The sequence below is a fragment of the Paroedura picta genome, chromosome 2, assembly GCF_049243985.1.
Source record: "Paroedura picta isolate Pp20150507F chromosome 2, Ppicta_v3.0, whole genome shotgun sequence".
Lineage (NCBI taxonomy): Eukaryota > Metazoa > Chordata > Lepidosauria > Squamata > Gekkonidae > Paroedura > Paroedura picta.
In genome coordinates this window covers 10,083,604-10,108,503 of record NC_135370.1, presented here as the reverse complement: position 1 = coordinate 10,108,503, position 24,900 = coordinate 10,083,604, and the positions used below count along the sequence as shown (strand labels likewise).

General features: G+C 46.8%; 1 protein-coding gene and 1 long non-coding RNA gene across 2 annotated transcripts in view; one reads left to right on the top strand and one right to left on the bottom strand.

The window, feature by feature from the left end:
* CPS1 (carbamoyl-phosphate synthase 1) overlaps positions 1-24,900 on the top strand; it is a 199,818-nt gene that overhangs the window by 2,356 nt on the left and 172,562 nt on the right.
* On the bottom strand, positions 5,081-9,025 carry LOC143828603 (uncharacterized). The gene is made up of 3 exons (XR_013227757.1): positions 8,728-9,025; positions 5,815-5,922; positions 5,081-5,241 (listed from the first exon to the last, which is right to left on the bottom strand). It is a non-coding gene; the product is annotated as an uncharacterized LOC143828603 (long non-coding RNA).

Genomic DNA, 24,900 nt, shown 5'->3' with positions numbered 1-24,900 from the left:
CATGTTGGTCTGAAGCAGCAGAACAAATTTAGAGTCCAGTCAGGCACCTTTAAGACCAACAAAGTGCACGCCCATGAAAGGTCATACCTTGAATACAACTTTGTTGGTCTTAAAGGTGCCTGACTAGAATTTAAATTTGTTCTGGGACTGGAATGACATTTCCTGGTTAGGCATAAGTGTTCTTCCCAAACCTCAGTAAATACTGATAGATGCAAATGGGTAGCTGTGTTGGTCTGAAGTAGCACAATAGAATCAGAGTCCAGTAGCACCTTTAAGACCAACAAAAATTTATTCAGGGTGTGAGCTTTCGAGTGCAAGCACTCTTCGTCAGAGAAGAGTGCTTGCACTCGAAAGCTCACGCCCTGAATAAATCTTTGTTGGTCTTAAAGGTGCTACTGGACTCTGATTCTCAGTAAGTACTGTGAGGGAAGGGAGACCAGAACTGGCCTAGAGTTGTTAAGGCTGTTGTCTTCTCAAAATCCTCTCTTAAAATGTGGGGATCTCTATGAATGCCATTTCTTTTCCTTTTTTCCAGCCTGTCACGGAACAAAACCTCTGCCTTGAAACATTCCATTAAGCTGCCCAAACTCTGAGTATGGTCATTTCTCTTTGTGACATGGAGCTCAGTCAAGCTGAACGCCCTCATTTCTGGATGGACAGCTGGGCGTTGTTCATTGGTTCCTTCTCACTCCGAATTTGAAGGAGGCAGTGGGGAAGAGAAGGAAGGAATCCGTAACCTCAGAATTCCTTGGAAGCGGCTGAGACTCCAAAGTGGCTTTGAGCAATCCCCCCGAGAAATGTGCTCTCTTTCTCTATGAAAGAAACAATTTTTTCCTTGTCACCCCTCTCTCTTTTGTTAGGTGCCATAAAATAGTGGAGGTATGAGTCGCTCCGCTGCCCTTACTAATTAGCAAGGTGATTTACTCTGTTTGATCTCAGCTAAATATTCAGGGCCAGCAAATATCACCCTGGGGATTAGGAGCTGGAGAGACAATTCCGTTGTCGGGGATGGAGTCAATGTGGGGGGTGCTTGGTTTCCCTTCCTGGGGACACAGCTGAGGCCATCTAGGGCTCTTGCCCAGAGGCCTTGAGTCTATTCAGGGGAAGGCCTCAGTGGCCTCTCTGACCTGTGGTTGGCTGCCCAGAAGAACTGGTTGGCAGCTCTGGCCCTGAGCCATCAGGTGGGGTCGGCAGCTCTGGGAGAGGGTGGGGTTTGTGGAGAGTATCACGGAATCTACCCTCCAGAGCGGCCATTTCCTCTTAGGGCAGCCATTTTGCTCCTCTGGAGATCAAGTGACAGCAGGAGATCTCTAGGGGCTGCCTGGAGGCTGGCAGCCCTGGGGAGCTTTGTCTCTCTCAACCCTCTCTGTCCTCCGTCAATGAGTAGGAAGAAGCACCAGAAACCCTCCTGGTTGAGAAGCACTCTTCTGGGAAGCAGGGACCTGTCCAGATGGGACACTGCAGAATGAGCCCACATCAGGCACAGTTATGGACCCTCCCCCTGTCCTGTATCCTCAGACCGGTAGCGGCTCTTCAGGGTCTCAGGTGGAGGCCTCCCACATTAGTGCCTCGTTGCTTTAGCTCAGGGGTAGTCAAACTGCGGCCCTCCAGATGTCCATGGACTACAATTCCCAGGAGCCCCCTGCCAGCATTTGCTGGCAGGGGCTCCTGGGAATTGTAGTCCATGGACATCTGGAGGGCCGCAGTTTGACTACCCCTGCTTTAGCTGAAGATGCTGCTGCGAATTGAACCTCTCCCGTTCCACATGTCAAGCCACAGCCGGTCCCATAATGCTCTTGGCCACCATCTCTTTGTCTGGCAGTTAATTCAACGGATGAATAGGCTGTCAAGGAGAATGTCATTTGGTTTACCGGCCTGGTATTTTCAGTTCCTTGCCACATTGCCCTCCTCCCTTGGCTTGCATTATGGGAATCCTGGGGAAGGCTGCAAGGGGGCAGATTGACCCCCAACTGGTCCATGTTTATGTAGCTATATGTGAAGGAAGCCAAAGAGCAGCAGTGTCTTTTGTGGCAACCCGTGAAGCAGTGCTTTGGGACAGAGCTCAGCAAGTTGGGATTAATATGTGGACTTTGCAGTATTGATGGCCACAGGTATAGACAACTTTCAAAGGTGATTCAACTGACTCCTGGAGGACAGCTCTGTTGGTGGCTACTAGCCATGGTGACTGAGAGGAACTTCCATGTTTAGAGATAATCAAACTGAATCCCAGAGCCAGGAGGCAAACTCAGGGGGAAGGTCTTGGCCTCTCTGCCCTGTTGCTGACCCTCCAGAGGAACTGGCTGGCCCCTGTGTGAGGCAGAGTGCTGGACTGGATCCATCACTAGAGGCTGATCCAGCAGGACTCATCTGATGTTCTGAACGTGGCCTCTTAGTCCAGGTGCATGAAAGACGTAGTTCAGGCACGTGTCCTGAAAGAAAATGCAACTCCTGATCTGCTGATTCTTATTTCTTATTTATGGGTTTGACTCATTTCTGTCCTGCCCCATCCACCAGAAGTGCTTAAGCAAGCTTATAGACAAAGCAATATACAGAAGGATCAATAATCAGATATTAATACAGAGGCAGCAAAACAGACATTACTTAAACACCAACAGCAACCTTGGGAAAAATGGTGAGATCAGATTTTGAGTAAAAGAGTTATAAAATTTAAGAAAGGAACAATATGGCATTCTTTGTGAGGTGCTTGGAGAGCATGTGGACTAGAAATTGGATAGGAATGCCAAAAACTTTCTGGCACCCAATTCAGAATTCTGGCTGGTACCCCAAAACATTGGCTCCTTGAGAGGGTTATAGAGGTGCCCATTGCTCCTCAAGGAGGTTTATTTCCCCCTGATTAGTCAACTATCCAGGTGAATCTCTTGCACTTCGAGGATTCCAGAGGGATGCAGAAGTGGGAGGTGGCCAAAATTAACATGGGAAGTTTTCCACCCTGTGTTAGAGGGCTGCCCCATAGGTGAGCCTTTCTTAGTTGTGTGGTGGAGACGGTTGAGGACTCCATGAGGTTACCATGACACTTTGAAGGCCCACATAGGCCAAGAAATCATTTAGGGGGGTTGCTTTCCCATAGCAAGAGCGCTTGCCATAAAAACATGGGCAACCCTCAATGAAGTCCCCAGGTAGCTGTGCAGAGGCAGACTATAAATGTATCTTGATGTAGGGATGTGCTAGGGAGAAAACCTGGACCGCCTCGGATTCGGAGGAAGCCGCCTTGGTCCACCTTGGCTTCAGGGGAAGCTGCCTTGGTATCAGAGTACTCTGAAGTCTTGGAGATCTCAAAGGTGGTGCTTTGGAACCCATTGTAGTCAATGGTGCCATTGACTATAATGGGGATTTTCAGCTTTCTGCCTTTCCTGTGGCCTGGGGGGAGTAGAGTTACAGGATCCAAGCTTTCAGGGGATCTTTAGGAGGCTCTTCTCTGATTCTCCCCCAAGTTCCAAAAAGATTGGACCAGGGGGTCCAATTCTAGGGGCTCTCTAAGAGGGTGCCCCCATTCTCTTCATTATATCCTATGGGCCCATTACTTCAAATGTTCTTTTTTCTCACCTTTGGATATAATGGAGAGGTTGGGGAGCCCCTAGAATTTGATCCCTGGTCCAATCTTCTTGAAACATCGGGGGAAGTCAGAGAAGAGGCTTCCAGAGCTACCCTTCAGGAGTTTGGAGCCTTTAACTCAAACCCCCACCCCTCAGAGATGGCAGAATCCTGAAATTTCCAAAACCAAGGAGGGATAGTCTCTCAATCAGGTCTAGCATGCAGATGCCACCCTCCAGGCAGGAGATGATTGGAATAAACAGGATTTGCTGCTCATCCTTCCCATTCCCATCACCTTCCCTGGGGAAAAGGGACACTGCATGCCAGAGCTGCAGGGGACAGTTGTGGCTGGCTGCCTAAGCAATGCTTGGGTATCAGCCTCCAGGTAAGAACTGGAGAACCGTTGAAGTCCACTCAGAGCTCACCTGAATTCCCTGGAGAGGGAGGGGTGTCTGGCAACGGTGTGGGAGGAAATTGCACAGCATCTAGGGATGCCAGTCTCCAGGGGGGACCTGGAGGCCCACCAAACACCACATCAGAGGGGGGGATGTGACAAATCCACACCAACAGACAACCCATTAGCCACGTGGAGGCCTCAGAAAGCAAGGGGGAAAGCAGGATTAGTGCATGAACCAACCCTACTATCCTCCAGTGGAAGAGCTCAGGGTGGCCTAAAGTGCTTAACCCATGCTCCCATAATTACAGCCTCTCCCATCCAGCCTCCCCCCTCAAACAAATACAGAAAATTCAAGAGGAAGACTAGCTGTTGGTTTGTGTATCCCGTTTTTCACTACCCAAAGGAGTCTCAAAGCAGCTTACAATCTTCCTCTCTTGCTGTTCTCATGCCTCTGAGCTCTGCCAGAACTGCTCTGTGAGAACTGCTCTGGCAGAAGTTAGGCAAAGCCTCCACACATTGAACACTGGGGTGGGGGCAATCAAACCTGGCTCTACATGTCACAAACCACCACCTTTAAAAATGACACCAAGTGCTCATCAATACTACATCATACAATCCTAATGTAAAATTTTCACACACTGAGATACGTTCATATAAACAAACCTTGAACCACCCGTTTAAATCTCAGTTTTCCCAGTCCAGATTAACAATATAATTCCAAACCAATCATTGAATTTTATACATTTCTAAATTTCTGCCCTTAAACATTTTTTAAAAGTCCAATAATTTCATTATCCAGTCCTTCAGAGACAGAATCTCCTTTGTTTTCCAGATTTTGCTACCACCATTCTGGCTGCTATTAAAGCATACAACATTATGTTTTGTTATTTAGATATTTCTTCACTCATTATGCCTAATAAAAATAATTCTAGTTTCTTTCTGAGGTTAACTTTCAATATTTTCTTGTTATATATATTTTTTATTCCAAACACAGTTCCAACACATTTGGAAAAAGCAACCTTCATTTATCCCATACTTCCAACATCTCTTGTCAACTTTCTGGGATCATTTTGCCAGTTTCAATGGAGTTAAGGACCACCTGAAAAACATATCTCCATCTCAGATCGGGATTTCTCCTTCAGTGGGAGAAGTCCTCCATACTGGTTAGGCCTCCTACTGCTCATTGCAGGGCCATACAAATTAGCATGCCTCTGGGATTGTGGTAGGCTGACCCGTCCAGTACTGTTGCCCTGCACGCTCAGAGCAGGATCTTAGAAGCTGAGCTCCTTGATCTGCAAAACAAAACAAAGCAAAAGAAGTGCATGTGAGAGAGAGAGAGCAAACGGAATATGCAAAATCCCCCTACTAAGAGGAAAACAGCCTCGAGGGCAGAATCTAGAAGGAAGGAAAGATCAAAACAATTGGAGGTGAAAGAGGCTACAAAAGCCCAGAAACGGGCAACTATGCATGATTCAGGGAAGCAGCCTTCATCATAGCCAGCGGGTCATCTCAACCTTACAGACCCGACGAATACGGGCAGAATACAGCCCCACCTGGGACCAGCATTGAGAGAGCAGGCTAGTAATGTGCTTGTAGCAGGAACTGTGGCTGGGTGGCGGGGCCCCTCTTTTAACAAACATCCCTTGTGAGAACAGAAAATATGGTGACCGCAGACAACACCAGCATGCCATTTCCCCCTGCCGTTTTAGCGCCCTAACTGGCGGAATGGGAGGGGGAAAGCAACGGTAGCCTTTTGGATCCCACAGTCATCAGCTGCTCCTCCAGAAGCCCAGACTGTAGCCAGGGTGCAGGAAAAGAAGTTACAGTCCCTCCCACCCTCTCAAAATAGATGCATACCCTGATACCCGAGTGAAGACTCGGATTCCTCATCCACTGGAGCAGGGGTAGTCAAACTGTGGCCCTCCAGATGTCCATGGACTACAGTTCCCATGAGCCCCTGCCAGCAAATGCTCCTGAAAGAGAAAAAAAACCTTTTTAGAATCTAGGAGAGCAGTGTCCTCCTCTAGCAGGAGACCGAATAAATATTACAAGAAGGACAGAGGCCCCGGGTGCGCTTGCCAGGCCCCCGGGAAGTGCTCCTGCCCCCCGTAGCCGGACAACTTCCAAGGTGCCTGGAAAGCACAACCAGGCCATCCGCGAGGCCCCAGGTGTGCATTCCAGGCCTTTGGGAAGCATTCCCCCCCCCACGGCTTGGGGCCCCCGACGTGGAGCGGCAGAGTCACAGGGCCCTTATGTGGGGCCCTGGATGTGGAGCAGCAGAGTCACAGACGTGCCTGGCTCTAACAGCCAGGCACGTCTGTGAGACAAGGGGTGAGGGCTTGGTGAGGGAGGGTGGGGGCTGTAGGGGCAGGGCCAATCAGGGAGCAGCCGGCTGCACCCTGATTGGCCCCGGAGAGGCCGGACCGTTTGTTCCCCAAGGCTGTTTCACAATTATTAAGAGGCACCAGATGGATAAGATATCTTGGCATTCTTACACTCCTAATATGTAGCAGTGTTGGAGTTCAAAGGTCTAAAAGGCCTTGCAAACAATACATTGATCAGAAAATATCTCAAAGGGACAGTTCAATTAGCTGTACAACATAGACTTCCGACATGGAACCTCTCATAAGTGCTACAGGCGCTTAGGAGACATCCATTTGAACCTCTAAAATCAATAGAATTAAAGTACTTGTCTTGGAAAGTTGCCTTTTTGATTGCAGTTACATCAGCAAGAAGGGTGTCTGAACTGGGTGCCCTATCAATTGCTAAAGATCTGTGTATTTTCTGTAAACGTTCTGTTTTGTTATGTACAGACCCTTCCTTTGTGCCAAAAGTCAATTCAGGTTTTCATTTGAACCAACAAATTCCATCCTTCTTTCCAAACCCTTCAGGGGAGACAGAAAAGAACTGGCACAAATTAGACGTCAGAAGGGCATTGAGGTGTTATATCAGAAGGACTCAGGCCTTTAGATTGAGGCCTTATTTGTGGCCTACAGCACAACAAACATAGATAATAAGGTATCAAAGTCTACAGTGGGTAATTGGATAAGACTGTGTATCAAACAGGCTTGTGATTCACAATGGTTGAGCTGTCCAAAGAATATCATGGCATACTCAAGCACAGCGGCAGCCATCTTGGCAGCCTTTAGAACCAGAAATTTGCAGGACGCGACATGGTCCTCCTTTACTACATTTGTGAGGCATTACAAAATTGAGGCTCAGGAGGAGGATTTGGTAACTTTGGCAGATGAGTCTTAACACAGGTGTCGGGCTGAATCTGTAAGATGTATATATATGCCTACCCTATTTAGCTTGGTTACATAACCAGTATGGAGGACTTCCCCCACTGAAGGAGAACGAAACATTGGCTTACCTGAAGGTTTCTTCTCTTCAGTGGGGCAAAGTCCTCCAATATCATAGAATCATAGAATCATAGAGTTGGAAGGGGCCATACAGGCCATCTAGTCCAACCCCCTGCTCAACGCAGGATCAGCCCTAAGCATCCTAAAGCATGCAAGAAAAGTGTGTATCCAACACACTTTTAAAATATCCAATATATTTTACTCTTCTCAATATGCTGTTTTACAATAACTGTGAAAAGCAGATATGTTATGAAAAGGAGTTGGTTTTCTTGTTAATATTGTTGTTAATGTTCAACCATTAAAGAGGTTAAATGATTCATCAAGTTTCTTGGATAAGAACATTATTGGTTGGAGCTTGGCTATTCCAGGCCTGGAGGGGTCAGCCTACCATGATCCCAGAAGGCATGTTAATTTGCAAAGCACTGTGTAGCAGTAGGAGGCATGACCTAACCAGTATGGAGGATTTCACCCCACTGAAGAGAAGAAACCTTCAGGTAGGCCAGTGTTTCATTCTTTATAGCAGGGAAACTGCGGCCCTCCAGATGTCCATGGACTACAATTCCCATGAGCCACTGCCAGCGAATGCTGGCAGGAGCTCATGGGAATTGTAGTCCATGGACATCTGAAGGGCCGCAGTTTGACTACCCCTGCTTTATAGTAAAACCCATTGCTTTGTCCCTCTTGAAAGATTCATAAATCTTATGATACTGAAACCATCCATCCAATTTATCAGAAATTTCTTCCCACCTCAAAATTCTAATGTCTTCATTTGAATTGAACAAAATATCTCTATATCTAATCCACTGATTCCTCATATTCTTTTCTGATCTTTTAACTATCTTTTTTGGTGAAAGCCAGATGATGTATCCTTCTCCAATCTCGTTTTATATTTATTCCAAATCTGAAGTAAGGTTCTCCTGACAAAGTGATTCTTAAATTATTTATGTGCCCTCTCCTTGTCATGTCACATATAAGCAAGTTATTTCAAATCACCTACCAAAACCCTCTAGGTCTAATAGTCTAGTATCTTGTAGTGTCATCCAATCTTTAAACCATACTAGTTTAACAGCTTCATGATATAAATACAAATTTGAGAGGGACAACCCACCGCTTTCTTTTAAGTCTGATAAGATCCTAAAACTAATTCTTGGTCTTTTTCCTGCCGAAATAAAATTCTGAATATCCTTCTGCCATGTCAAGAAGCAATTTTTTCTTCATTATAATTGCAATCAATTGAAATAAATACATCATCCTTGGTAACACATTCATTTTCATAGCTGATATCTTTTCTAGCAAAGAGAAGTTAATTGTATTCCATAAATTTGAATATTTCTTAATCCCCTCCCATACTTCCTCATAATTATTATGAAACACTGTTATATTTTGGTTAGTCAGCCAAATACTCAAATATTTTACCTTTTTCACATCTCAAACCACTCATCTCCACGGTGTTGCTGTGAGGATCCGGGCCGCTGCGTTTTGGACCAGCTGTAGTTTCCGGGTCAAGGCTAAGAGTAGGCCTGTGTAGAGCGAGTTACAAAAGTCCAGTCTAGAGGTGACCGTCGCATGGATCACTGTGGCTAGGTGTTCCGGGGCCAGGTAGGGCGCTAGTAGTTTGGCTTGGCGGAGATGGTAAAATGCCAGCCGCGCTACCTTTGTGATCTGGGCTTCCATTGTAAGGGAAGCATCCAGAATCACGCCTAGGTTCCTGGCGGAGTGAGCCGTAGAGAGCTGTACTCCATCCAGGGCAGGCAGGCGCGCTTCCTCGCATGGGCCCTTCCTACCCAGCCACAGGACCTCCGTCTTTGAAGGATTGAGCTTTTATGTTTTATTGTGGGTTTTATCTGTAATCCACCGTGAGACAGCATGCTGAGAGTAGGGTTGTGTGATTCGGCCGCCGAAGCGGCCGTTCCGTCCGGGCGCAGCCAGCGCCGCGCCGCGGGGGGGGGGAGGGCGGTGCCGGTAGCGGCGTGACAGCGGGCGCAACCACGCAGGCGCTGGCTGCGCCCGGACGGAACGGCCGCTTCGGCGGCCGAATCGCACAATCCTAGCTGAGAGTGGTGGATATAAATAAATAAATAAATAAATAAATAAATAAATAAAATATTAATAATAATACCTGTCCACTAAGCACCTGCGCTGTCAGCAGCCCTCCCGCAAATTAGGTTTAAAATTTGTGGGATCTTTCACTGCCTGTTCAATGGCATCACGGTTGAACTGTCCCTTCCAAAGACTTTAAAAAATGTGCATCCTGTTTTCCACTGCAGTATGCTTCGCCAAGCCCCTGATCCTGACAACTGGCATGCCGCACTTGACACTCCAGTACCTGTGTACATGGATGAACACACCCACTATGAAGTCAATAAAATCTTGGACTCCCGAGTGCACTAGGGGAACTTGTAGTACCTGGTGGACTGGAAAGAGTTCCTGGTGAAGGATTGAGAGTGTGTGGACACTGCCCATATTCAGACACCTAAGCTTGTCTGGGACTTCCCTTCCTCCTATCTCCATAAGGCTTCTCCAGAATCTATGGAAAGTGGGGGTTAATTTTTCACGGGTTCTCACAGGAGTGGGGCTGTCTGCAGAGTTATATGTTGAATCTGCTTTGCTGTACCACAGTTTTGACAAGTTATTGTTTAGGTTATCAATAAACTCAATTTTTTTTGCACAAGTCAATGGTTTATATATTGGGCAATCTGCAGAAACCTGACAGTATTTGGACAAAAATTCTGTGATAGAAGCTGCTTTTGCCTATCCAATTTTTGCCCAAGTGCCAGAGCATTGCCGTGTCAGAGTTGTCAGCTTTCCGCAGGCCCTACAAGATGGAGCTCTTCCGCCAGGCATATGGTTGAGGCCAGAGTGGTGCCCAGTGTTGTCATCTGAGGATCTCTAAGTTGAGGTCAACTAGGTTCCTTGTTTCCAGGGAGAGAAAGAGTTATTGACCCATGCTGAACGGAGGAGTGGTTGGTATTTTATTGTTCGCCATCTTGCTATGTTATTATTTGCTATGCTATTATGTGGCGCAGAGTGGTAAAGCAGCAGACATACTGTCTGAAGCTCTGCCCATGAGGCTGGGAGTTCAACCCCAGCAGTCGGCTCAAGGTTGACTCAGCTTTCCATCCTTCCGAGGTCGGTAAAATGAGTACCCAGCTTGCTGGAGGGTGTCTTTGCAAAACCCAGGTAATAACCTGATGCTTTGACGGAGAGTCACATGAAGATCCTCAAGCACACAAGGTGGCTCTACCTGTCTGTGTTGAAACTTCTTGGCGAAGGGACGAAGATGAATTTCTCAGGTTGAAAACTGGAGCAGCCCTTTTGGCTGAGTTAGTAGATTTGTTACGTTTCCCCCCTGAGAGCATTTTACTGGCCGATCAAAATTCACCTCCTTTCCTGGTAAACAGCAGGGTAATGGGATGTGTGCAGCAAGAATTGTGCTGTCCCATTTAAACAATTGCCTCTTGCCCGAGGCGCTTCTCAGCCTGCTGTGTATTTATCTGTGAGTTAAACCAACAAGCTGGATGCATGCACGCTGAACCACAGCGGCGCTTGTTGTGTGCGTTATCTGGGGCAGCCCAAGAAAGCAAATAGAGTGTTGTCGGCGTCTTGCCTTCTCCAGAGCACTGAAAATAAACTGGGCTAGAAGTTAATTGGAAAGTCACACTGTTATGTATATTGGGGAGCCCAGAAGGATACTCTTTGTGAATTCAACCCACAGAAGGCTCCAGTCAAATACTGCGCGCAAAAACGATTCCTCGGGTGATGGAATCACATAAAATTTTGTCATATGGTGGTTCTTTCTGAACACGTTGAACAGTCAGCTGTGCCCGGCAACCATAAGAGGGTTGAGGAGAGGTGGCATGCCAGTAGAAACATTAGGAAGAAAAATAACAACTTTGGTATTTACCACAAGTGCTGAACATAGACTTCCTGGCTCCCAAACAGCCCCTTTCCCTTTAAGAAAGTTTTTTTTTAAAAAAAACACACCCATTGCAACGAATCTGTGTTGATTCGTTGCAACGGAGAGACCCATCCAGCTGCCCGGTGTGTTTGAGCTGTCGTTTGATCGTTGCCACGCTCTCTCCGAGTGAAAAAAAAAATCCCCCCCCCTCTCACGGGCCCGATTTTCGTGTAAAAAATAAAGGGAAAATACATCAGCAAACGGGCTTCTCTGATGTTTGTGTCCAAAGTGTTGTTTGTGCTTAGTGACTCTGGGGAGGGACTGAAGCCGGGGAAGCCTCTAAACAGAAAGGCTCGCTGGTGCGTTTATCCCCGCTCGCTCGGAGAAAAAAAATGGCGATCGCTTCGCCGGAAGATCAGAGGAGAGAGCCAGGGGGAGGGACTTTGTAGAAACCGCAACAATGTTAACGCACAGGTCTTTTTCGCTAGTGTTGCAGATTGGTTGCCGGAGTGTATCGCTTTCCGGAGGGTGAATCCACTTTTGGGGATTTTCCTGAAAGCGCTACAAGGAAGCGCTTTTTGCGGATCGGTTTCAGGTGTGTGGCAGATTGTCTACGACGTTGTGCATAACGGCAAATCAATAGCGTTTTCAATTGGCAACCATTGTGCGATTTTGAAGGCGTGCGAAAAGCCCCCTAGAGCTACCCAAATGTGACAAGGGTAAGATTACTATAGTTTCTGGCCATTCCTAGAGTACCCTTGACACTTCTGCATAGCTCTAGAAATGGTCATGAAATCGCTGGTCAGAGCTTCCTGTGTCTTTTTCTTTTTTTTCTCCTGAGGCCCCAGTTTCTGCCAGCTGACCAACTGAGCATTGGTGATCAAGGACTGCAATTGGCTGGAGCTCCCCCATGATAAGCAAGCAAATTGTGACCTGCCTGCAGTTGTCTGGAGAGCCAGGTAGTGAAAGGAGCATGAGGAGGCTCAACCAAGTCAATGACTACAAGTTAAAAGTGGTTGACCCAGGGCCACCATAGGTGGCCACCATGCAGTAATGCTGATGACCACGGGATCCAAGAGTGGAAGGAGCTGCCCAGGAGCCCGCTCCATGCAACCAAGACTGAGTCAGCTTGAACCGCAAGGATCCTGGTGAGGGAATTCCATGAAGCCCCCACCTGAGGTGATTCTGTCTACTGTAAACCCTGTGGTCTGGGGGAAGAAAGGAGTGGCAGCAGCAGACCTGGGGTTGCCGACCTTTAGATTGAAGGGGAAGGCTCTCCCCCCTCATGCCTGCCCCTTTAAAAGAAATGTGCATACACACCCACAGACACCCCTGTGTTGCTCTGGGAAGAATGGCAGTAATTACTGCCCCTCCATGCAATAGAGAAAGAGCGAGAGAGAGAGAATGGTGTCCCTCACCTCAGTCCGTGCCTGTTGGAGGCTCCCTTCACTGCAGACAGGAAAGGAAGCGGGATGAAGGGTGGAATCCTGTGCAAGAGCTACAATTGGCCCCAAGAGGGGGATATTCCACCAATAGAGAAAAAGCAGTCTGTTTTTGTCAGTGGTTGCCGGGAAGATCCCTTGGACCACAGGGCATGCTGGTGAACTGGTGAGCTATCCTTGATCACAAGTTCCCTTTTATGTGGTACTACAGGCAAAGCCCATTGTATCCAGGAATAAAACGGGTGCTTGAGCTTGGCAGTGGGAAGGGGAGGAGTTGTCCAGTCTGTAAGGGCATGGGGTTGAATGTATGTGTTGTTTGGGAGGTTGTGGTGTGGAGACAAATGAGGGCATGGGTGTGGAGATATGGGTGTCAAGAACCTGTGGTGTGGAATATTCATTGAGTATGGGAGAGGATTGACCTTTGGGAGTTGTGGCATAGTAGTTACAGATGAGCTTTCCAGAGGCATGTCTTCAGATATGTGAAGGGGAAATCAGACTGGAGACTCTTCTTAGGGGAAGATTACATGGCAACCAATTCCTCCCAGTTCTGCATTCAACATCATTTTCTTCCTTGACCCCCTGCCCTATACACATGGGGTAGTCACTGTACACAGGTGTCTACCCTGCTTCTTCTGTCTCCATTTTTTTTACTGTTGATAAAATGTTATGTGCCCAAATGCTTCTTTCACGGTTGCTCCTGAGAAGAATTTTTGTACCCTGCGGTTTACTACCCAAAGGAGTCTCAAAGTGGTTTACAAACACCTTTTCCCTTCGTCTTCTCACAACAGACAACCTGTGAGGTATGTGGGGCTGTGAGAGGTCTGAGAGAACTGGGAATGGGCTGCAGTGACTCAACAGGCTTCAGGTGCCTTAAAGCAGTTTCCTATTGCCTTCCCTTCCTCTCCCCATAACAGACTCCCGGTGAGGGTGGTGGGGTAGAGAGCCTCACTTGGAAGATGGCAACCCTAAGAGGCATCCCTCTGTGCACAGCAGTCTTGTTCTTAGTTAGGTTTATACAAGAGTATAAGAATGATAGTCTAAAAAGTAAACCAAACAGAGAAAAAGACCAATCCACTGGCAGTACAATAAATATATTCATAAAAGAAAGAAAATTGTCCTTTTTTGTAGTTTTCCTTATTTCTTTATTCTGTAGGACTTCTGTCAAAACGGAATCCAGGTAATATCCGTTTTCAGTGAGATTCATCAGTGACAAGTCCTGTTAATGCCAGATGTTTTAATGTATTTTGTAATTTGACTACTGGTCTAGTACCGTAATAATAAAGACAAGTCCTGAACATTAAATAAGAATTATTATTACAATATCAAAAGAAATTATGACAATAAATCCAATAAGTAAAGAGAGCTCCCTACCTCTGAGTCTTCAGTATATTTATCAATAAGTATTGAGAACTTAAACCTGCAAGTATAATACAAGTAGTATATTAATCATTATTAACCTTAGCTCTCTCCCCTCACATGTATCCCTTCAAAAGGAATGCATGTGGCCCCAGAATCCACTTGGTTGCTTGGCTGGTGATGTCTGCCCTTCTGAAGCCTGAGACCTACTGCTGGCAACTGCAGTCCCTGTTGCTGTCTGCAAGCCCAAGTCGTTGCCTAATAAAAGTGGATCACCTAGTTTCCCCCAAAGTCTTGCTGTCTACTTTCCTGTAAAGCTAACTACATTTAAAATTCTGGGCCACATATGTCTTTGAGTTCATAGGAGTTTTTATTTACCTGGCCAAGCTTGAAAAAGTAACTTCAGTTCCCATGTCTCTCCAGCCATTCACTTGTTCACTATTTACAGTTTCAGGCTGTAAATATTATTTATTTAGATCTTCCTGAACTTTCCAGACTCGCAGGATTTATATTGGTCTGTCTGTCTGCACCCCAAAATACAAACAGTTGCTGGTAAGGGCTGGCCAAAGCCCATAGCCCAGGAGGGACAGACCTGCAAGCACTCCACCCCAACCACAGTCTGTGAGCCTCTACCATCCTCTCTAGATCGCTGCTCATCTCTAGATTATAATGATCAGCTCAGCAGGCAAAAATGGCTGCAGGCAAAAAAAAAAAAAGACTCTGAGGCATTGTACGATTTTAAGGCCCCCCCTTGGGTTCCCCCAGTTTTCCTGTCCCGTTCTTCCCATAGGTGCAAAGGGAAGCGAGAGAAGAGAGTTTCCTGAACTGGAGCCATCTTTGCAGTCTAGTTCAGTGGTCCGCAAGCTTTCGCCTGCTGCGGACCGCCGCTCCGGAGTGGGGGGAGAGGGCGGCCCGGGGGGGGCGGCCCGCACGCGCGGCAGTCCGGGCATGCGCGTTTGCGCCGCTGCCATGCTGGCGGCCGCGGCTCCCCCTCCCCGCCCCTCCGGGCCGCCAGCAAATCGGCCGCTAAAGCGGCCGATTAGCTTGTGGCTCGGCAAGCTTCTCTTCCCTCCCCTCCCCTCCCAAAACAAGAAGCTTGCCGGGCCGCGAGCTAATCGGCTGCTTTGGTGGCCGATTTGCTCGCGGCCTGGCGAGCTTCTCGCTTGGGGGGGGAGGGAAGAAGGAGCCACGGCCTGGCGCCAAGGCCTTCGCGGCCCGGCACCGGTCTAGTTGGAGACAGCTCACGTTGCACGCACTGGTCATGACGGGAGTCCAGTGCCCGCTTCCTGACAAGTCATCAGGGGTAAGATTATATTGTTTCTCCACGCCACAGCAAACAAGCTGGGGTGGTGGGGGTGGCGGTGGAGAGTCGTTCATTACAGCCTTCCAAAACCTTAACACTGACTTAAGGGAAAGGAAACAGAACAGTCCAGACCTTGAGCCAGACGGAGGAAGGACATGGTACTCTTACAGTGTCAAAGGGATTGTGTAGCCTCCGGGCAGACATCTTTTTTCTTTTTTCTTTTTTTTTAAAGCCCTGCATACAGAATGTTTCCAGTCCCCTCATTTTCTTCCTTGAGTAAAGTCCTTGTTTTCAAGATAAGCTCATATCGGGAGAGAAAGGTCATGCACAGTGTTATAGCAGAACGCAGCCGGTTTTAAATGAATCACTATTATCGCTAATTATCACTGATTGGGGGCAAAATCAGACAGCTTCAAGAAGCTGCTGGGAACTTCTAACATGGTTAAAATGCACGGCTTAGCCTGTATCGGCATACAGGAGGTAAAACACGGAGTCTGCGGCAAAAATGAACGGAAAACATTCTGATGCTAGGAACTGCCAAATACCTGGTGTGTGGTCCAAAGGGACAGCCTTATCTGCAATGACCATATTTAGGGATAGGAAGAAACTTTGCAGAGGTGAGATGGAGGATGGCAATTTGGCTGTTTTTTGTCCTGTCTGGAATTGCTGTTTGCTTACTGATGGTTGCATCACCTTGGCTATTTTATTAATTTGCTTCCTCAGTGGCAGAAATATCAAAAATGACATTGCAGAGATGGGGAAAGTCCAGAAGAGAGCAACTGAGAGGATAAGAGGGCAGGAGAGCTTTTCTGTTTAGAAAACAGATTTCTGGGGGTGGGAATGGACATTAGAGGTTTACAAAATGATGCATGGGGTGGAGAGAGTGAGCAAAAATAAATTTTTCTCTCCCAAAAGACTAACACTCCAGCGCATCCAATGAAGCAGATAGGTTCAAGGCAGACAAAAGGAAATGCTACTTTACACAGAGAGTGATTAAAATGTGGCCATAGGAACAAAAATCTTTTAAAGGAGATTAGATAGATTCATGAAGGATGTCTATCAATGGCTACTCCAAGCCACTGAGAACCATCTTGGTGTAGTGATAAGATAAGATACATTTATTTGTATATAGCCATAGGCCTTTACAAAATATAAAATACAAATTTACAAACAGTAAAATAGAATAAAAGGAACTGTATAAAAATATAAAATTTAAGACCAAAAAACTGAAACAGCATACAAAGTGCAAGAGTGTTAAGAGGCTGCCTTAGTGGTTGTAACATTGGCCCTTATTTTCCTTGCAGCCAAGGCAAATAGGGCGGTTTTATATGTTACATCATCAACCTGGTCAGATAAAAGATAGATTATCTTTTCAGCAACGGAGTGAAGTTTAGAACCCCGTAAGGTCTCATTGAGGAATTTGGCTCTGGGTTGGGCATAAAGTAAGCAGTCAAAGATGTAGTGGGGTAAATCCTCCAGAGCTTGTGCACCACAAATACAGAAACGCTGGTTTTTTGGCGTACAGCTAAATCGACCCGCCAGTACCTCTGTAGGCATCGTTTCGAATCGAAGTGATGTAAAAGCTACTCTGAGATTATGGTTACTGATTTTCATTAGATAAGAGGATCTACGATGGTCATATTTAAACCGCTTAAACCATGTTGCTGTCTTAATTTCCAAAATTTGCATTCTGTCTAACTGGGCATCACTTTTGAAGATCCAGTCTCTAAGGTGAGAGTTATTAGCTGAAGGATTTAGGAGGTCATCGGGGATGGAGTAGCGTGCAATAAGGCTATTAATAAGGCAGTGCCGTGCTGGATCCTTAGATAACATTATATTAAAGGACTGATGACTAAATTTGTTTATGTTGGCTAACCTGAGGTTTTTCCACTGTTTTAAAATTGCCAAATGTACTCGGGCACTAAGAGAAGGCAGACCTGTTTCTGCCCTCATCAAAACAGCCGGAGTTCCCCTAGGTAGGGCTAGAATTCGCCTTAAGAATATATTTTGAACAGATTCTAGCCTAGGTATGAAGTTTTCCTTCCATCCCCAGACCTCTACTCCATACAAAAGATGGGGGATAACCTTGCACTTGTATAATTTGAGGGCTGGATCGATGAGGAAGCCTCCTGTTGTATAATAAAACTTCAGAATAGTGCCCACTAGGCGTGTTGCAGAGGCTCTAATGGTGTCCAGATGAAGTTTCCAATTCAGCCTCTCACTAAATGTGATACCCAGATATTTAAATGAGTTGCACTGACTAACAGAATTTCCAGATATGCTCCAAGAGAACTTTTTGGCCCTTTTTCTAAAGACCATTACTTTTGTCTTATCGTAATTTATTTTAAGACCTTCTTCTTTACAATAAGCACCAAGTTGTTGTAGTAGTCTTTGCATCCCAATTTTTGTGAGGGAAATTAGGGCCATGTCATCTGCATAAAGTAAAATAGATATTTTTTGACCTCCTAGTATGGGAGAAACAAATTGTGGGCCAGAGAGTCTTTCTACAATGTTGTTAATGTATAAATTAAACAGCAGGGGAGCCAACACACATCCCTGCTTGACGCCCTTGCATGTTGGAATTTTGTTGGTTAGGGAGCCAGAAATTCCCACTCTAATTTGAGCATAAGTGTCAAAGTGCAACTCCCGCAGCAGAAATAGGAGCCGCCTATCAATGTTCAAGTCTGCTAATTTTTGCCATAGGCGCTGCCTGTCTATAGAATCAAAAGCTGCGGCCAAGTCAACGAATGCAACGTACAACACTTTCTTAGGGCCATTTATCCCTGAATAGACCAGTTGCTGAAGTATCTGACATTGGTCAATAGTACTAAAGCCCTTTCTGAATCCAGCTTGATGTGGGTATAAAATATGATTTTCATCTGCCCATTCCTCCAGCTTAATCAGTAAGTACTTACTGTACAGTTTTGCTGCTATGTCTAACAAACTAATAGGCCTATAGTTATTTGGAGCTGATTTGTCCCCTTTTTTGTAAATGGGCACAACAATGCTAAGTTTCCATCCAGGGGGGATTTGGCCTGTATTGTTAATTTGCGAGAAGGTTTTTGCTAATATAGGAGACCACCATGATGGAAAGGCTTTATAAAGATCTGTAGGGATCAGATCTTCCCCTGGGGACTTACCAGATGTCAATGAGGAGATCAGGCCTTTGATTTCAGCCTCTGAAACTGTGGGCCAAACTGGGAGATCTGTTAGATCAGGAGGGATATGTTGTAAATGTGACATGGCTGTTGGGGGTGAAGCCAAATGGGCTCCAAAGTGTAGTGGTTAGGAGTGCAGACTTTTAATCTGGTGAGCTGGGTTTGATTCCATGTTCCTCCTCCACATGCAGCCAGCTGGGTGACCTTGGGATCGCCACAGCACTGATAGAGCTGTTCTGACTGAGCAGGAATATCAGGGCTCTCTCAGCCTCACCTCCCTCACGAGGTGTCTCTTGTGGGGAGAGGAAAGGGAAGGCGACTGTAAACTGCTTTGAGACTCCTTCAGGTAGAGAAAAGCGGTATATAAGAACCAATTCTTCTTCAGTAACATCAGGGCTCTCTCAGCCTGACCTCCCTCACAGGGTGTCTGTTGTGGGGAGAGGAAAGGGAAGGCGAATGGAAGCCGCTTTGAGACTCCTTCGGGTAGAGAAAAGCAGCATAATAAAAATGAACTCTTCTTCTTCTTCTTCTTCTTCTTCTTCTTCTTCTTCTTCTTCTTCTTCTTCTTCTTCTTCTTCTTCTTCTTCTTCTTCTTCTTCCCAGTGCGTAAACGGTCATAGAGAGTCTTTCCAGGACCTCCCTTTCCATCCTGGAGCCAGAAAGGCTGACCAGAATCTGAGCCCAAGCACCTTCCTGAATGAAAACAGAGAGGAAGTGACATATGATAGAGAAAAAAGGCCCCTGGGCCTGTTAGGGAGGACCTGGGAAGATACTACCAAGACTACTGTAATTGTAAAGAAGATGGAGAAGAGGAGGAACAGGGTTTTTTTATACCCCACTTTTCATTGCCCGAAAGACACCCAACCTTTCCCTTCCTCTCTCCACAACAGACACCCTGTGAAGGAAGTGGGGCTGAGAGAGCTCTAAGGGGACTGTGAATGGCCTCAGGGCACCCAGCTGGCTGCATGAGGAAGAGGGGGTGTTCTTAGATTCGAAGCCCCCACTCTTAAGCACCACACCCTGCTGGCTAAGTAAGCAATAAGCCTTTTTAAAAAATATCTCAGTATATTTCTTCTTATCCATTTTCCTTTGTTTTTTTTTCTTGGCTTTGTGTCCTTTAAAAATATTTTATCTTAGTTTTATCTTTTTTCTAAAAATACACTATGATTTTTTAAAAAGATATTACCAAGAGCTCCTCCTGGCCAAGCCAGAGCCTCCCCCTGAATTGTAACCTTTGTGAAGGTTAGGTTTGTCCAGGTGGTGCTGCTTCTTCCCAAAGTGAGGAAGCTGCCCAGGCATGGCCTCTGCAGAATGAGCGGTTTGCATGGAGCTCCAGTCACACCCACATTTCTATCAAAAGAAGAAGAAGAAGAAGAGTTGGTTCTTATATGCCGCTTTTCCCTACCCGAAGGAGGCTCAAAGCGGCTTACAGTCACCTTCCCTTTCCTCTCCCCACAACAGACACCCTGTGGGGTGGGTGAGGCTGAGAGAGCCCTGATATTCCTGCTCGGTCAGAACAGCTCTATCAGTGTCCTGGTGAGCCCAAGGTCACCCAGCTGGCTGCATGTGGGGGAGTGCAGAATCGAACCTCACATGCCAGATAAAAACTCCGCACTCCTAACCACTACACCAAACTGGCTCTGAAGAGACATGGTGCAGGGTTGCCAACTCAGGGTTGGGGAAATTCCTGGAGCTTCCGGGGCTGGATCTCGGGGACGGAGCTCTGTGGGGTATTGAGCCAGAAGTCACTTTCTAAAGGCTCCATTTTCTCCTAAGTCAGTGTTTCTCAACCTTACTAATGCCACAACGCTTTAATACAGTTCCTCGTGTTGTGGTGACCCCCAAACATAAAATTATGCAAGTGTTCTTTCACAGAAATTGAACGAAAACTGACCAATGGCGTGAAGATCCGTTGTTCATGATTGCATATACATTGTTTTTCCCCCCCGGGATTTCTCAATTCAGTTCTGCCTCTTGTCCCACCATGCCAATCTCGCTCTTTTCCGCTGCTCCAGACAAACAAACGGCTGTATCTTGATCTACCCACAAGGCTGTTGTGCGGATGCCCCCCCTGGCCCATAGGGGTCCTGACCCCCAGGTTGAGAACTACTGTCCTAGAGCAGGGGTAGTCAACCTGTGGTCCTCCAGATGTCCATGAACTACAATTCCCATGAGCCCCTGCCAGCGTTTTCTGCAGGGGCTCATGGGAATTGTAGTCCATGAACATCTGGAGGACCACAGGTTGACTAGCAGTGTCCTAGAGGATCTGATCTGTGTCATCAGGAGCTCAGCTGTCATTATGGGAGATCTCCAGGCTCCCCCTGGAGGCTGGCAACCCTTTCTCCTCCATCCCACCCTTGTAGCACTGAACTGGCCACAGGAATCCTGCTCCCTGGGGATTAGCACTCCCACAATCCTCTGTGATTCCTTTCATACACCTTTCCTACTCTCTGTTTTGGTGAGAGCAGCTTCATTCTGTCATCGATATCAGATTCCTAACAGGAAGAAAACGAAATGAATCCATGCAGCCCGCCGAGAAGATTAAAGAGGGAGTATGAATACTGGTAGCTGGAGGCAAAAAACCTTGGGACTGCATGCAATACATCATGGAATTTGCGTAGGGAACCTGGCAACATCGTGGAAATATATCCATCAGCAAAGTGCTCGCCAAGTATCAGATATCACTGGCTTGTAGTCCAGCAATCCAAGAAATTACTATTATAAATATCAGCCAGACCCCCCCCTCCCCAAGCAGTAAGGATGTTTAGAACCACGACAGAGCCATAAAAACAATTGTGAATGGCTTGTCTCTTTCTACTGTCATCTGTTTCCATCACCCAGTTCTTTTATCACACTTTTGGGGGGCAAGATTAGATTGTGTGGGCCTTTCTTCATTTATGTATTTGTCCCTATGAGAACTCTCAAAAGCAGGAACCCGAAGGTTGAACAAAAACTATTCAAATTAGAATACAAATATATATCATTTCATGCACACTAAGAAGACTGAAAAGAGATTTGAAATATAAAAGAATCCTTGCAAGATGGCCTACACAGTCTTAATGTCATGACCATGGAGCAGGATTTCTCAACCAGGGTTTCGTGAAAAACTGGGGGTTCTTGATGGCCCTGGAAGGGTTTCCTGAATGGGTGGAAGTGAATTCTTTTTATATATGTTTTTAAAATCTGTTAAACATTAATTCGGTGATATGAGCATATATGGTCATGTTCATTCATGTCCACCCCTCCCAAGGTGACCAGTGATGCGCCAGGAGTCTGATCTGGAATTATCCAGATCCATAAATCTCCACAGGCGGGTTAAAATGCACACATATAATCTGTAACTGTGAGCTTAAAAATAAAATCTGTAAGGTGTCCTGGGAGGAGTTGGTGTTAAAGGGATATGGGCCAATCGGGTCTATCATTGGTGCCTGTATGCCTCTGATTGGCCGTCTACCCACTAGCTGCCCAATCAGATTAGAACTCCTGCCCCTAATTCTGCTTCTTCTCCACAGTCTCTGGCCCTTCAGACAACTTAGACACCTCTCCTGAGGTGAGTGAGCTGCCAGGGGTGCCTGGGGGCTCTTCAGCTTCGCCCTCCTGAGGCATTGGCTCCTGCCAACAGAGCTTAGGGAAGCCAGCCTGTGTCTTGTCTGAGGGGGAGTGCCCACCCCACCACCAATGTCCTGCCCACCTGCCTTAAATGGTGGCCACCAGGATGTGTCTCCATGTTGCCTCCTGCCAACTCATGCATGCAGGCCGAGAAAAGCCTGATGGCCCCGGCCTAAACCACAAACAGAAGGGAGGGCCAAGGGGGAATGCCAAGGAGAGGGGAGGGCCCCCTAGGATTACTGAAGATATCAGATCCTGTAGAGAAAATGGATGTTTTGAAGGGAGAACTCTCTGGTACTGTAATTGGGGATGCCAGTCTCCAGGCGGGACCTGGGGATCCCCTAGAATGACAGCTCCAGACTAAAGAGATCAGATCCCCTAGAGAAAATGGATGCTTTGAAGGGAGAACTCTCTGGTACTGTAGATTATTATTTTGGGGTGCATCCTTGCCCCAGTGTCCTCCTGGTTGTTCTAGGGGAGGGTGGCCAAACCGTGGCTCTCTAGATGTCCATGGACTACAATTCCCATAATCTCTTGCCAGCCCCTGCCAACAGTTAAGGAATGGTGGCCTCTAAACTGGTGGCTCTCAGCTGCACCTCCCTCACTGGGTGTCTGTTATTGGGAGAGTAAGACCTTCCCCCCCAGGAACCAACCCAACTCCTATTTGCATTCCCCCCCTCCAACGTTCCCCAACCAAGCTTACCTGCAACGCAGCTAACACGGCCAGGCCCCGGACCCCTTACTCCAACAAAATGCTGCCATGGACCCCAAGATGGGCACCTTGGAGCCCTGCTGGCCCCTCTCTGTAAAAGCCCTCCCCACCACCCCCTGCCACCCAGCCCACTCGAAGCCAGCAATCATTCCCATCCAAACTTCCCTACTACACTTTCTTCACACCCATGTCCCCACTACCATGCCCCCATTGGCCGCCAGGCCACCATAACACCCCCACACAACACACCCCTTCACCCCATGCCCTTGCATGCAGGACATCCCTCCCCGTCCTCTTCCCACCACCAAGCTCTAGCGCCCATTGTATTCCTGGATACAATGGGCATTATCCCTAGTATTACAATAAGACCTGGTCGGTGGCATAAGAATCACAAAATGTGAAGCTCTCAATAATATTTAATAGTGATTCCAGGCGTGGAGCTCACAATGACGAATCAAAATTGTCCAAAACCTACGTTCTGCCCAAGGCCAACATCCAATCCTGCGTGTATCCTGATGTGTGAACCGAAATTAGGATGCACACATATCTTCTCTCTTTTTTTATTTTAGGTCAATGTGAAATTGTTGGCAGTTTAAATATGCAAAGTGGGACCAGGCTGCTTAGATAATAAAAATATTTTTATTATGAAGAGAAACAATCTCTGTGTAGAAAGAGGGGTGTGAGAGAGAGTCGTAACTGTCTAAGTTGTGTTCATTCTCTCTGTTTTGAGGGCAAACAGGGGGAAGACACCGAAAGAGACTATCTGGAAAATATCAAGAAATTCCAGATCCAACGACACCTCTCTTTTGATGCTCCCTGTAGGATATTCCTCATGTTTTTGAATCACGCTGTGGATCTTGCCTGTTTCCACAGAAATAAAGTGCTGCCTTCTCACAGAATCCGTAAAATAATATCTCTTAATACGGCAACTAAACCGCAGCAAGTGTTTTCGTTTCCTTATTTGCTTTTCAGTGTGCTCCCCTGCTTCAGACCTTCTGGCTCTCAGACTTACCGTACTCAAATCAGAGCCTTTTGGTTCTTGAGGCCTGGCCTGGCGGTTTCATCACCGGCCCGAAGGCCTGGCCTGGCCTGGCCTGGGAGGTGTTAAAAAGAGCCCCAATGCCCTGAATCCCCAGCAGTGAAATTTCCCCGTAGATTTACCTAAGGTTTATTCTTGTCAATGATGTGTGCTGTCAGCTAGACTCTGACCTGCCCCACTCCCAGGACCATTCAAATAATAATAAAAAAGGTTTCTGGCTGTAATCTTAAAAGTGTGGGGAGGAAAGGGTGTGTGTGAAAATCAGTGTTGGGAAAAATAACAAAAAGTGTTTAGATCTTATGTCAGTGAGATTACCAGTCCCCTCCCCTGTCCCCAGTTAAGGGCAGGATGTGGTGGGTAGCGTTGCCAACACCAGGTTGGGAAATACCTGGAGATTTGGGGGTGGAGCCTGGTGGGACAGGGACCCCTGTGGGGCACAAGGCCAGAGAGCAAGCTTGGTGTAGTGGTTAGGAGTACGGACTTCTAATCTGGTGAGCTGGGCTTGATTCCCTGCTCCTCCACATGCAGCCAGCTGGGTGACCTTGGGCTCCCCACAGCACTGATAAAGCTGATCTGACCGAGCAAGAATATCGGGGCTCTCTCAGGCTTCCCTCCCTCACAGGGTGTCTGTTGTGGGGAGAGGAAAGGGAAGGCGAATGTAAGCTGTTTGGAGACTCCTTCGGGCAGAGAAAAGTGGCATATAAGAACCAGCTCTTCTTCTTCTTCAGTAATCTCAGGGCTCTCTCAGCCTCATTTCCCTCACAGGGTGTCTGTTGTGGGGAAAGGAAAGGGAAGGCAATTGTAAGCCGCTTTGAGATTCCTTTGGATAGAGAAAAGCAGCATATAAGAACCCACCTACTCAGCTGTCCATCTATCTATGCATCGTTCCACCCCAAATCTTCCTGAATTTTTGGGAGAATTCAACACCCACAATAGACATTCTACGAATGTATTGCTGCTGTTTTAATCTTCACTATTTATTTAACTTAGTTTTTTATTTATTGTAATTTGTATTTTTATATCTTGTTGTATACCAGTGCAGCTGCTGGAGAACAGGTCAGATGTGGGCTCT